Source organism: Dendrobates tinctorius, unplaced genomic scaffold, assembly GCF_039654945.1.
Source record: "Dendrobates tinctorius isolate UK_male_01 unplaced genomic scaffold, ASM3965494v1 ptg000162l, whole genome shotgun sequence".
Classification (NCBI taxonomy): Eukaryota; Metazoa; Chordata; class Amphibia; order Anura; family Dendrobatidae; genus Dendrobates; species Dendrobates tinctorius.
This window is the reverse complement of record NW_027361829.1, coordinates 67,567,073-67,582,385: the sequence shown is the minus strand read 5'-3', so window position 1 is coordinate 67,582,385 and position 15,313 is coordinate 67,567,073. Positions and strand designations below refer to the sequence as shown.

The window sequence follows — 15,313 nt, the reverse complement described above, 5'->3', positions numbered from 1 at the left end:
GATGCACTGCGAGTGCTGGGTGGAGGAGCACTTTCTGGCAAATCCACATCCCTCCAGTCACGCACAAACCCTGTACCAGACCTTGCCACGCCAACATTTTCACTTGCCCCACGAGATGCATCCTCCTCCCCTAAGTAATCATCCCCATCATCCTCCTCCTCTTCTTCCTCCACCTCGTCCAGGAGAGGTCCCTGATCAGACAATGGCTGAATGTCATCAAGGATTCCCTCCTCCTCTTCCTCCTCATCAACATTGGCTGCAGACGCCTGCTCCTTAAGGTGCGTCAAAGTTTGCATGAGCAGACGCATAAGTGGGATGCTCATGCTTAGGATGGCGTCGTCTGCGCTTACCAGCCGTGTGCATTCCTCAAAACACTGAAGGACTTTACAAAGGTCTTTCAGCTTCGACCACTGCACGCCTGTCAACTCCATGTCTGCTCTCAAAGTGCCTGGCCGTGTATCCTCCCACAAATGCATTATGGCCTGCCTCTGCTCGCACAGCCGCTCCACCATGTGCAGGGTGGAGTTCCACCTTGTTGCAATGTCGATAATGAGGCGGTGGTTGGGAAGGTGGAGCAATCGTTGCAGCTTCTGCATACGAACGGAGTGTACAGGCGACCGGCGGATGTGCGCGCACAGTCTTCGCACCTTCTGGAGCAGGGCTGTTAACTCCGGATAATTTTTGAGGAAGCACTGCACCACCAGGTTCAAGGTGTGAGCCAAGCAAGGTATGTGGCTGAGTTTTGAAAGGGCTATGGCTGCCACAAAATTACAGCCGTTATCACTAACTACCTTGCCTGCCTCAAGATGTACACTGCCCAGCCATGACTCAGTTTGTCGCTTCAAGTACTCGGCCAGCACCTCGGCGGTGGGTCTGTCGCCCAAACACATCATCTGCAACACAGCCTGCTGACGCTTTCCACTAGCTGCTCGATAGGGGGACACATCGTGTGCAACAGTGGCAGCTGCAGATGGAGTGCTCGTACGACTGCGCTCTGTGGACGAGCTTTCGCTTCTGGAGGAGGAGGAGGGTCGAACGCCTACAGCCAACTGTTTCCTATACCGTGGGCTAGGCAGCACTGTCCCACCACCGCTGTCCCCTGTGGACCCTGCATCCACCACATTAACCCAGTGCGCAGTGATGGACACGTAACGGCCCTGGCCATGCCGACTGGACCATGCATCAGTTGTGAGGTGCACCTTTCCGCTCACTGACTGCTTGAGTGCATGGACAATGCGGTCTTTCACATGATGGTGGAGGGCTGGGATGGCTTTGCGAGAGAAGAAGTGGCGACTGGGTAGGTCATAGCGTGGTACTGCATAGGCCATGAGTTCGCGGAAAGCTGTGCTTTCCACCAACCGAAAGGGCATCATCTCAAACGAGATTAGTTTGGCAATGTGGGCGTTCAAACCCAGTGTACGCGGATGAGAGACTGAGTACTTTCTTGACCTACTCATAGTGTCTGGGAGGGTGAGCTGGACTTGAGAGCTGCATATGGTGGAAGTAGCGGTGGACAGGGCGGACTGAGAGAGGGTTGATGATGGTGATGGAGTTGGTGTTCTTTCTGATGGCCTAGAATCAGTCTTTCGTTGATATAACAGTGGGATTCCCTGACTGCTGTGGCCTTGCAACGACACCTCAACATTTGCTGCTGTGCTAACCGGTGTGCTTACAGTGGGGGAAACAATGTAGCGTTGCTGACTACCTTCGTTGTGATCAGTTGCACATGTGGCACTTGAGGTTTGGTGTTGTGTCCACGCTTGCAAGTGCATGCTGGTTAAATGTCTAAGCATGCAACTGGTATTCAAATTTTTCAGCATTTTTCCCTCGGCTAAAGGTCTTTGCGCACTTCTTACAGATAACCTTGGCCTGATCATGAGGATTTTGTTCAAAAAACTGCCACACTGCACTCTTCCTACTTTGGCAGACATTTTGCGGCCTAGCACGCTGTGATCTTTTGACCCTCTGGACAAGCTGTCCAGCAACTCTTTTGATGTTTGGAACCTGTCTTTGGAGTGCTCCGGGCCTGCCAGATAACAGCTGTTGCGATGTCGATGTCTGCTGTGGATGCTCCGCATCTGAGCTATTGGAAGCAGCACCCTCTTCCCCCAATGGATGCCAATCTGGGTCAACAACTGGGTCATCCATCACCTCCTCTTCTATGTCATGTGCACCTTTCTCTGTGTCACCGTGTATGGTGGTATAGTGTGCGGGAAGGGGCACCTGAGTCTCATCAGGGTCAAAATCTGGCTCTGTACACTGCGAGGACAATGTAGTGCTCTGAGTGAATGTACCAGCAGAATCATCCATCAGCGGCTGTGCATCAGTGCACTCCATGTCAGATTCATCTTGGCCTGGGTAATTCACCATTTCACTTGATAATCCAGGCATGGTATGTGAAAACAGCTCCATGGAGTAATCAGTAGTATGGCCTGCGTCATCCTTCAATCTTGGTTGGGGTGAAGGACACAAGGAAAGGTGTGGTTCATGAACATGAGCCTCCAATGACGACTCAGTGCTTTTACTTTTTACAACTGAAGAAGAGGAGGCGATAGAGCTGGAGGCTGAGTCAGCAATGTAAGACAAAACTTTTTCCTGATGCTCTGCCTTTAAAAGCGGTTTGCCAACTCCTAGAAAACTAAGCGTTCGAGGCCTTATGTAGCCAGACGATGACGCAGGGTCAGCACCTCCTGCATTCGGTCCTATTTTGCTCTTGCCACTACCATCAGATCCACCATCAACACCATCATTACCAGCTGCCAACCCCCGCCCAATTCCACGGCCTCTTCCACCAGCCTTCCTCATTTTTGGTAGAAATGTAGACAAAATCCAACAAACTATATAGTAATGTAAAACAAGGTACAAGGTGTCTATAGGACAGGGGAGATTTAGAATTTCTGCACACACTTGTGGACAGTGGACACTTTTGGATTGTGTGAGGCCCACTGATATCTGAGCGATATGTGACAGGCTCGATGGCACAGCTGCCTGTGACCAAAGTGACGAGAGGATAATGGAGATTTTGAATCTCTGCGCACACTTTTGGACACTGGACACTTGTGGATTGTGTGAGGCCCACTGATATCTGAGCGCTATGTGACACGCTCGATGGCACAGCTGCCTGTGACCAAAGTGACGAGAGGATAATGGAGATTTTGAATCTCTGCGCACACTTTTGGACACTGGACACTTGTGGATTGTGTGAGGCCCACTGATATCTGAGCGCTATGTGACACGCTCGATGGCACAGCTGCCTGTGACCAAAGTGACGAGAGGATAATGGAGATTTTGAATCTCTGCGCACACTTTTGGACACTGGACACTTGTGGATTGTGTGAGGCCCACTGATATCTGAGCGCTATGTGACACGCTCGATGGCACAGCTGCCTGTGACCAAAGTGACGAGAGGATAATGGAGATTTTGAATCTCTGCGCACACTTTTGGACACTGGACACTTGTGGATTGTGTGAGGCCCACTGATATCTGAGCGCTATGTGACACGCTCGATGGCACAGCTGCCTGTGACCAAAGTGACGAGAGGATAATGGAGATTTTGAATCTCTGCGCACACTTTTGGACACTGGACACTTGTGGATTGTGTGAGGCCCACTGATATCTGAGCGCTATGTGACAGGCTCGATGGCACAGCTGTGACAAAAGTGACTAGAGGATAAGGGAGATTGGATTGCTTTTAAAAAAGCAGTTTGCGGAGCAGTGGGTAAACAGCAATGCCAGCGTGTCAGGAAGCCTTAAAAGGCAGCCCAACAACCAACACCACTGATACACCACAATATAGCCTCCCCTTGCACTGCACACACAGTGACTTGTGTGTTGTGCAGGCCAAATCACTAGCAGCAGAAGCAGTTTTTTTGTCTTCTTCCCTGCCTAACGCTCTCCCTACAGAATCAGCAGCAACCTCTCCCTATACTAAGATCGGCAGAAGTAAGATGGCGGTCGGCGTGCACGCCCTTTTATACCCCCTGTGACGCCCACCAAAGCAAGCCAATCACTTGCATGCCCTTCTGAAAGATGGTGGTGACCCGTGCCTAGGTCATCACGTTGCCCACAGTGTCCGTGGATCCTGATTGGCTGAAAAAGAGCGCAAAACAAACTTTTGAAACGCGACTTTGGCGCGTAAGTCGCCGACCTCGTGGCCGACCTCATCCTAGGGTCGGGTTTCGTTTCATGAAACCCGACTTTGCCAAAAGTCGGCGACTTTTGAATTTTTTCGACCCGTTTCGCTCAACTCTAGTTATAAGTATTTATGCATTGTGAAGACATGGGTACAATATCTGTAAGTGTATATAATTTACTTTCGACATAATATTATGCACACATCTGCCTTTTGAGATTTACTTGATGTACCCTCTTAATAAATGGAATGTATTAGGAAGTCCCAAATACGGTAATTTAAAAGAACGACTTGGACAATCCCTTTCTAAATGCCCGAGTCCACAGAGTAAAATATGAAAAACTTATACTCACTGTCATGATTCCTTCACTTAGTGAGTCTTGGACACAGTAACTGACAGCTCAGTCATCCAATCTGGTGCAGTGGTGTGCTGAGCTGTCAGTGTTTTGATGCACAGCTCAGCCATCCAATCTGAGTCTGGAAGGTGCTGACCTTCTTTCAGGTGTTCACTGTTGCAGGCAATTACCCAGCTACTTAGCTGAGCTGTCAGTCCAGACCTCTGCCAGATGTAGCATCTGCTCAGTGGTTTGCCTTGCATTTCTGTGCTCTGTTTGTTTAGCTTTTGTTGCCTGTCCTTGGACCTTGCCTAGATTCTTTGGTCTGACCTGCTGTCTTCCTGGTATTCTGACCTGACTTCGCCTTTGTCTTTTCTCTTAAGTTTACTAAGTGCTCTCTTGGTATCTGACCCCGGAATGTTTGACTACCCTGCCATACTCACCTATGACACTCCAATTTCCTGGGATTCGTGTGACATTATGTCATCTGAGCACTGCAGCCAATCAGCAGTCATAGATTGACTACAGTGTTCATGGGACATAATATCTGGAGGTGTTGCTGGAATGGAAATGACGTCAACATCACTGGAGCAGTGCCGGTGGGGGAGGTGAATCAAAGCTTTTTTTTATTTTATTCAGGCGACTTGGGCATTAAAGAAGTTAAAGTAAAACATTTAAATAAGGATTTTCTCATTAACATACTGTGTCAAACTTAGAGTGTCACACCCCCCTGAAAGACCTGGAGTTAGACGGTTACATTGAGTAACGAATAGCAGGTCTTCTTTAGAGATGTTGTGATTTGTGCCCCATATTAAATGGATTTAGTTTCTTCTAGTGCTAAAGAAGTTAACAATCCTTCAACGAGCCCCGACGTGTGCCCATACAGTAGTTTTCTCCCACATATGGGTTATCAGCGTACTCAGGACAAATTGGACAACAACCTTTGAGATCCAATTTCTCCTGTTACCCTTGGGAAAATAAAAAATTGGGGACTAAGTGATCATGTTTGTGGAAGAAATATGATTTTTTTATTTTCACACCCTGGCGTTATAAACTTCTGTGAAGCCCTTGGGGGTTCAAAGTGCTCACCACACATCTAGATAAGTTCCTTGGGGGGTCTAGTTTCCAAAATGGTGTCATTTGTGGGGAGTTTTCACTGTTTAGGCACATCAGGGGCTTTCCAAACACGGCATGGTGTCCAATCCCAATTCCAGCCAAAAAAGTCAAATGGTGCTGCTTCCCTTCCGAGCTCTGCCATGCGCCCAAATAGTCGTTTACACCCACATATGGGGTATCAGCATACTCAGGACAAATTGCACAATAACGTTTACGGTCCTGTTACCCTTGAGAAAATAAAGATTGGGGGTGAAAAGATCATTTTTGTGGAAAAAACATGATTTTTTAATTGTACGGCTGTACGTTATAAACTTCTATGAAGCACTGTGGGTTCAAAGTTCTCACCACATATCTAGATAAGTTCCTTGGGGGGTCTAGTTTCCAAAATGGGGTCACTTGTAGGGGGTTTCCACTGTTTAGGCACATCAGGGGCTCTCCTAACGTGACATGGCGTCCGGTCTGAATTCCAGCCAATTTTGCATTGAAAAAGTCAAACGGTGCTCCTGCCCTTCAGAGCTCTGCCATGCGCCAAAACAGTGGTTCCCCCCCACATATCAGGTATCAGCGTACTCAGGATAAATCGCACAATAACTTTTGCAGTCCAATTTCTCCTGTTACCCTTTGTAAAATAAAAAAAATTGGACTTATTAAGTTTTTTGTGTGCCATACCTCTGTGATTTAAGGGCATAAAAATTCAAAGTTGGAAAATTGCAAAATTTTCGCCAAATTTTCATTTTTTTCACAAATAAACTAAAGTTATTTGAATGAAATTTTACAATATGTCACGAGAAAATGTCAGAATCAGTGGGATCCATGGAAGCATTTCAGAGTTATTACCTCATAAAGGGACAGTGGTCAGAATTGTAAAAATTGGCCCGGTCATGAACGTGCAAACCACCCTTGGTGGTAAAGGGGTTAAAAAAACTGCAATATTTCAAACAATACAGATTTTCTCTTCTAGGGGCTTAAATGTAGTTAATAATTAATCCTTTTACATTTGCTTTCAATTTCTTTCAGTACATTTTATATCAGGTCTGATCCTTTATGCTTTCACACAATATATGCTGTATAGTGCAGCTTTCTTAACCCCTTCGCACCCGAGCCTGTTTTCGCCTTCGTGACCGGGCCAATTTTTTCAATTCTGACCAGTGTCACTTTATGAGGTCATAACTCTAGAACGCTTCAACGGATCCTACTGATTCTGACATTGTATTCTCATGACATATTGTACTTCATGATGGTGGTAAAATTTCTTAGATATGAACTGCGCTTATTTGTTAAAAAAATCAAAATTTGGCGAAAATTTAGAAAATTTTGCAATTTTCAAACTTTTAATTTTTATGCCCTTAAATCAGAGAGTGATATCGCGCAAAATAGTTAATAAATAACATTTACCACATGTCTACTTTACATCTGCACAATTTTGGAAACATAATTTTTTTTTTTTTTTAGGAAGTTATAAGGGTTAAAAGTTGACCAGCAATTTCTCATTTTTACAACAAAATTTGCAACACCATTTTTTTAGGGACCACCTCACATTTGAAGTGAGTTTGGGGGGTCAATATGACAGAAAATACCCAAAAGTGACACCATTCTAAAAACTGCACCTCTCAATGTACTCAACACCACATTCAAGAAGTTTATTAACCCTTCAGGTGCATCACATGAATGAATGGAATATGGAAGGAAAAAATAAACATTTAACTTTTTTTCACAAACATTTTACTTCAGAAGCATTTTTTTTATTTTCACAAGTGTAAAAAGAGAAAATGAACCACAAAATTTTTTGTGCAATTTCTCCCGAATACGCCAATACCCCGTATGTGGGGCTAAACCACTGTTTGAGCACACAGCAGAGCTCAGAACAGAAGGAGCGCCGTTTGACTTTTTCAATGCAGAATTGGCTGGAATTGAGATCTGATGCCATGTCGCATTTGGAGAGCCCCTGATGTACCTAAACAGTGGAAACCCCCCACAACTGACCCCATTTTGGAAACTAGACCCCTTAAAGAACTTATCTAGATGTGTCGTGAACACTTTGAACCCCCAAGTGCTTCACAGAAGTTTATAACGTAGAGCCATGAAAATAAAAAATCATTTTTTTTCCATAAAATGATCTTTTAGCCCCCAATTTCTTATTTTCACAAGGGTAACAGGAGAAATTGGACCCCAAAAGTTGTTGTCCAATTTGTTCTGAGTACACTGGTACCCCATATGTGGAAGAAAACTACTGTTTGGGCACACGGTGGGGCTCGGATGGGAAGTAGTGATGTTCTGGAATGCAGACTTTGATGGAATGGTCTGCGGGTGTCATGTCGCGTTTGCAGAGCCCCTGATGTACCTAAACAGTGGAAACCCCCCACAAGTGACCCCATTTTGGAAACTAGACCCCCCAAGGAACTTATCTAGATGTGTGGTGAGCACTTTGAACCCCCAAGTGTTTCACTAAAGTTTATAATGTAGAGCCGTGAAAATAAAAAAAATCATTTTTTTTCCACAAAAATGATCTTTTAGCCTCCAATTTTTATTTTCACAATGGTAACAGGAGAAATTGGACCCTAAGAGTTGTTGTCCAATTTGTCCTGAGTACGCTGGTACCCCATATGTGGGAGAAAACTTCTGTTTGGGCACACGGTGGGGCTAGGAAGGGAAGTAGTGACGTTCTGAAATGCAGACTTTGATGGAATGGTCTGCGGGCGTCATATTGCATTTACAGAGCCCCTGATGTGCCTAAACAGTGGAAACCCCCAATTCTAATTCCAACCCTAACCCCAACACACCCCTAACCCTAATCTCAGCCCTAACCATAACCCTAACCACAAACCTAACACCAACACACCCATAACCTTAATCCCAGCCCTAGCCCTAACCCTAGCCCTAGCCCTAGGCCTAACCTGTGTACCTGCTTATTTTTTCTTTACTTTTTTTCTTTTTGTGACAAGATCGCTGCCCTGCGATCTGATTCATAGTAACGCCACTTCTCCTCTGATCTCACACTGACAGATGATCAGAGGAGAAGCAGCGTTACTATGTGACAAGATCGCTGCCTGGCACATAATAACGCGACTTCTCCTCTGATCATCTGTCAGTGTGAGATCAGAGGAGAAGTCGCGTTACAATGAGTGAGATCGCCGGGAAACAAGCAGCTTTCCCAGCGAGCGCTCTCATTGGCTGCTGTGACGCTGACGTCATCAGGACCTGAACCAATCAGGTCTCAATGACGTCGGGGGTCCCAACATGCATTGGGGGGCACAAAACCGCCGACAGTAGATAAACGTCGGCGCTGCACAAAGCCCAGCAAGCGCCAACGTTTATCTACTGTGGGCCATCGGGAAGCGGTTAATACATGTTATTAAAAAATATCAGTGTCCAGTGTTGTTTTTTATACAAATACAGCAGAGCTGAATTTGTCATCTGGCGCCGTTATATTGTCATCAGTTAAATGTAAATTTACAAAGGACAGAAAATAGGATGCACAATGGCAAGTGTATTTTTTATGCTAATTTAAAGCTGCATTTTACAGTATGAGCAAAGTCTATGAGACTTCAGAAATCTCATGCACACACCTTGGCTTTTTTTTCGTGACTGATTTGAAAAACTGCTGTGTTTTTGCAAACCTCAGCGTTTTTTCAGCATATTTGCAGCGTTTTTTCACCCATAGGAAACGATGGGTAGGTGGAAAAACTCAGCAAACAACGCAGGTATCGGGTTTTTGGTGCAAAAGGAAGTTAAATCAGGCTTTTTTTGAGGTCACTAAACATTAGAAAACAGCAAAAAGGTTTACCCATACAGGATTTTTAAGTCCTCTTTCTGTGCTATTTCAGTGTTAGGATTTAGGCTGAGTTCACACGTTGCATTTTTTTCGCGTTTCCGCGGCGGTTTTAACCGCGCGATTTTGCCGCGAAAACGCGAAAAATAAGCATCCCATGCATTCCTATGGGATTCCGCAATGCTGTGCTAATGCTGCGGTTTTTACCGCGGCGGAATCGCTTCGCGGTAAAAACCGCAGCATGCTCATTAATTTTGCGGAATCGCGGCGATCCCGCACCCATAGGAATGCATTGTTCCGCTTACTTCCCGCATGTGGCTGTGCACACCATGCGGAAAGTAAGCAGAACATTTGCGGATGGTACCCACGGTCCGGAGGAGAGGAGACTGTCCTCTGGGCTCTGGGTACCATATCCCTGTAAAAAATAGAATTTAAAATAAAAAATATTGTTATTCTCACCTTCCGACGTCCCGCGCAGCCTTCCCGCCTCTCTCCACGCTCTCGTTCCCAGTAATCCTTTGCAAAAATGCCCGCGATGGTGTCTGTTCTTGCAGTCATCGCGAATTACCGCGAGACGTCACGATCCCGCGAGAACGTATGTCATCGCGGGCATTTTCGCAAAGGATTACTGGGAACGGATGCGCGGGACGTCGGAAGGTAAGAATAACACCATGTTTTATTTTTTTTTTACATTTTATCTTTTACTACTGATGCTGCATAGGCGGCCTCAGTAGTAAAAAGTTGGTCACACTTGTCAAACACTATGTTTGATGAGTGTGACCAACCTGTCAATCAGTTCTCCAAGCGATGCTACAGATCACTTGGAAAACGCTAGCATTTTGCAAGCTAATTACGCTTGCAAAATTCTAGTTTTTACGCGGGAAAATCGCGGGAATTTAAAATGCGATTTTCCCGCGGAATGGAAATCCGGAATTCTCGCGGTAATTTCCGCGAGAGTTCTGGTACGTGTGAACTTAGCCTTAGTGTTAGGTGCCCGTAAACGTGGAGACCTTTGGCGCAGGTTACGGGCTCACATATTTTGGCCAAAATATCAGCTAATACTCCACATTTTTTGTGTTTTTTGCACTTTTTCTTCAGGGTGCAGTTGGGCCCATTTGGTCTTGTAAACTGCGGTGTCTGTTCACATGGCATGCATTTTGATAGCGCTGGGCCAGCCCACCTGAGCTAATAGAAGGGTGTCACTACTAGGCTGGCCTGGATGCTGTGCATTGCCATAGTGTGAACAGCGCCGCATACAAGTTTTTTATTGTGCATTAATATACCAGGCAACCGCCCCCTCCATGTATTGGTAGGCTGTGAGCGGTTGTTTCATCGGTATTCTTGCACCTGTGTTGCCATCTTAACTATATGGGTCCACTGCATCCTGATAGTGCATTTGTCTGGAGGCCTGTATGGGTAAACCTATTTTCTGGTCACTAAACATTATCAACATGCATAAGACACAACAAAAGAGGTATTAATAAAAACGCAGCAAAACCTGATTTTTGTAAGCAGCTTCTTTACTGCCAAGCTAGCTGGTTTGGCCTGCCAAAAAAAAAAACGCAGCAAAAATGCAACGTGTGAACATAGCCTTATAAGGACAAAAGCCCTTCAAAGTGTGAGGAGAAATAACAAAATACAACATTGTTCTCGACCAGGCCCATACAGATTTATATGTGGTCCTATAGATATAAAATATTACAATATATCATTCTGCTGTTGATTTACAAAATATATCCATATAGTACACAGAAACACAAGAGGTTACCATATCCTGTGGAGTAAAATCTGCTTGTGTAAGGGCAAAGTATCCAGTCTTGCTGGCTTAGATGGTGCTGATAGAATTAGTTTTTCAGCGTTCTGATGGCTAAGCCCAAAGATCTGATAGTAGTGTATAATGATACTTGCAATCAGTGCACAGAACAGCAGGTTCTTCTCAAAAAGTGAGAGCACACAAATAAAAGAACATCTGTTTTACAACCGCGATGGCATCACATACGTGCAAACCGCTCTCATTTCAAAATCTATTCAGTAGGCCTACAACTCGGATCAGTAAAGTCTTTTGGGGGCTTATGTTCATGTCTTACATTCCAAACTGTCTTGGAATAGCTTTCCTCCGACACACCAAACGGGACCGGTTAATTGGGCTAGTAGGAGGGAACATGCACCAGCTGCTTATTTCGGCCACAAAATGACATTATAGCATTTTTTTTTGGGGGGGTGGGATAGAGATTGACATCATAAAAGTAAAAAAATAAAATAAGTGAATATATTGAAACAGGAAACTTTTTGGAAAATCATTATTGCTTGGACTCGGGAAGGAAGCAGTTAAGGAAAGATATTTTTTTTCTTTTCCAGAGCTTTGTGCATTTCAAATTAAATAAAACCTAAACAGCAGGTGCTGGTATAGATATGTAGAGGGAAAAAAAAATGCCGCACGCAACTCTCGGCTTTAAAAATCTAATGAAAAACACACTGAGTTACCAGAAGCTTCTTTCTAGTCAGGCCCCCTGCTGAGATAAAAGGTCAGAAAAGAGAGAGTGGTGACGGGAGGAGGCAGAGGTAAGGTATTTTGCAGGCAAGATAAATTTAATACGACTCGGTGCCCAAGCCGATAGTCCGGAGTGATTATTTTCTTTGAATACCAGATGTTAGCATCCTTCATAAAGAAAAATAAGATATAATCCATTTAAAAACAAATACAGACAGTCATATTTCCCCGGCTGCAGTGACGTCTGCAGCAAGAAACTCTTATTTTATGGCGAATCATTTTCAGGCCCATATAGATGGTTTTTCAACAGTCCCCTACTGCCTCCTTCAGGTGAAATTGTGAATTGATGAGTTTCGGGACAAAAATATGATAAGCCCGAGATATAAAATACATTGTAAAATGAACCGCCGACGGGAGTGTTACATTCTTTCTAGAAACTAGACTGACATATATGGCCTAAAGTTAGTTTATACTGTTCATTTGCCTCTATTAGAGCATCATTTTGGTTTAAAGGCACAACACGTGGACGTCACACAGGTAAAATCATAATATAGTATTTATTGTTTCTAGATGAGTGTCTACAGGGTCGGACTGGCCCACAGGAGAACAGGAGAATCCTCTGGTGGGCCCCTGTGCAGGACTGCTAATAAGTAGGGCTATTACACTTGATTCACAATTTGCAGAAAAAGGTATCTAATCATTCATTAAACAAGCTAGCCAAATGAATATTATATAGAAGCAAAAGTAAATTTGTGTACTAGGGTAGGGAGCAGTGGACCCCAGGAGTCAATGTTTCTGGTGGGCCTTTACCAAGCCAGTCTGACGGTGGGTGTCTATATAATGGTGCAGGTTACCAATGCAAAAGATGGACGGTTCAAAAGTAGGTCGGTCATGCCGGATGCCAGATAGATTTAAAGAGGTTCTTTCAATGCTTTTTTTTTCCATTTAAACTGAGTACCTGCTCCACTGATTCTGGAACAGTTCTTCTTTTTCTTCTATGCTCCTCCGTTACAAAGTTATGCCCCTTGTAATAATAGTGCAAATTTTCCATTGAACCAACTGGGCGGTTCCAAGAGAATAATATGGGCACGGCTGTGTTTTTGTTAGCCAGCATCAGAGGAGAAAACGCGAACGCCCACAAAGAAGTTCTGTGGTATGCACCCAGTTGTTAAGAAAATTTGTACCTTAATTACCAAGGAACATAACTTTGGAATGAAGGGGCACAAAAGAAAAAATGCTCCAGAATCAGCTGGGCAGCACTAACTAGAGGAGGTACTCAGCATAAATAAAAAAAAATCCTATTAAAGGTCCCTTCAAAGACACTGTGATCAGACCATCATAGAAAACTATTTTCCTGATATTAGCTGACTTTTCTTTAGGAATGCTCATTTTCTTCTATATTTAGCAGTATGTGATATTCTATTAAGAATTAAAGATATACCCAGTGCATTGAGTTCCAACAGGACACTTGAATTATAGAAATGTGTCAATTTTCTCCTGAAACACCGCCCAGAATTTAGCTTAGGGTTCATTCACATGTCCAATTTTCTTTTTTTATGAGTGCTATCCATTATGCTCACGGATAGCACTCATACCCATGATAGTCTATGGGGCCATTCACACTTCTGCAAAAAATCATGGAGACATGTCATGTCCGATATTGATCCGAGGGTAGATTCAAACTCGACAATGCAAGTCTGCGGGTCCATGAAAAAAATCGGATCACACTCAGATGACAACCGAGTGCTGTCCGATTTTCACAGAGGGTCAGAATGGAAAATGTGAAGAAAATTTTATTTAAGATGTTTCCACATATGAGAAAATCAGATAACACTCGTACCACAGTCTAATCAAACTCTGATCAGTGTCTTATCTGAATAATTGGTCCGCTTTCTCATATGTAAAATAATTGGACGTGTGAATGAGCCCTTAAAAGAAGTAAATACATATTTTAACCCCTTAACCCCCAAGGGTGGTTTGCACGTTCATGACCTGGCCAATTTTTACAATTCTGACCACTGTCCCTTTATGAGGTAATAACTCTGAAACGCTTCAATGGATCCCACTGATTCTGACATTGTTTTCTCGTGACATATTGTGCTTCATGTTAGTGGTAAAATTTCATTCATATAACTTGCGTTTATTTGTGGAAAAAAACGGAAATTTGGCAAAAATTTTGAAAATTTTGCAATTTTCCAACTTTGTATTTTTATGCCCTTAAGTCACAGAGATATGGCACACAAAAAACTTAATAAATAACATTTCCCACATGTCTACTTTACATCAGCACAATTTTGGGACCAAAATTTTTTTTTGTTAGGAAGTTATAAGGGTTAAAAGTTGACCAGCGATTTCTCATTTTTGCAACACCATTTTATTTTTACAGACCACATCACATTTGAAGCCACTTTGAGGGGTCTATATGATAGAAAATACCCAAAAGTCACACCATTCTAAAAACTGCACCCCTTAAGGTGCTCAAAACCACATTCAAGAAGTTTATTAACCCTTCAGGTGCTTCACAGGAGTTTTTTGAATATTTAAAAAAAATGAACATTTAACTTTTTTCACAAAAAAAATACTTCAGGTTCAATTTTTTTTATTTTACCAAGGGTAACAGGAGAAATTGGACTGGAAAAGTTATTGTACACTGATACCTGATATGTGGGGGGGAAACACTGTTTTGGCACATGACAGAGCTCAGAAGGGAAGGAGCGCCGTTTGACTTTTTCACTGCAAAATTTGCTGGAATTCAGATCGGACGCCATGTCACGTTTGGAGAGCCTCTGATGTGCCCAAACAGTGGAAACCCCCCACAAGTGACCCCATTTTGGAAACTAGACCCCCCAAGGAACTTATCTAGATATGTGGTGAGAATTTTGAACCCACAAGGGCTTCACAGAAGTTTATAACGTACAGCCGTACAATTAAAAAATCATATTTTTTCCACAAAAACGATCTTTTCACCCCCAATTTTTACTTTCCCAAGGGTAACAGGACCCTAAAAGTTATTGTGCAATTTGTCTTGAGTACGCTGATACCCCATATGTGGATGTAAACGACTATTTGAGCGCATGGCAGAGCTCGGAAGGGAAGCAGCGCCATTTAACTTTTTTGGCTGGAATTGAGATCTGACACCATGTCGCGCTTGGAAAGCCCCTGATGTACCTAAACAGTGGAATCCCCCCACAAGTGACCCCATTTTGGAAACTAGACCCCCCAAGGAACTTATCTAGATGTGAGGTGAGCACTTTGAACTCCCCAGTGCTTCACAGAAGTTTATAACGCCTGGGCGTGAAAATAAAAAAATCATATTTTTTCCACAAACATGATCATTTAGTCCCCAATTTCTTTTTATTTTCCCTAGTGTACAAGGAGAAAATGGACCCCAAAAGTTGTTGTCCAATTTTTCCTGAGTACAATGATACCCCATATGTGGGAGAAAACTACTGTATAGGCACACGTCGGG

At 43.7% G+C, this 15,313-nt stretch overlaps 1 long non-coding RNA gene across 1 annotated transcript in view; it reads right to left on the bottom strand.

Moving 5' to 3' along the window:
- The window catches only part of LOC141052598 (uncharacterized), a 41,397-nt gene extending 29,870 nt beyond the window's left edge, over window positions 1–11,527 (bottom strand). The window contains exon 1 of the long non-coding RNA XR_012220855.1: window positions 11,441–11,527. This is a non-coding gene — a long non-coding RNA (uncharacterized lncRNA). The remainder of the gene's footprint in view (window positions 1–11,440) is intronic.
- Between the last annotated feature and the right edge of the window lie 3,786 nt (window positions 11,528–15,313).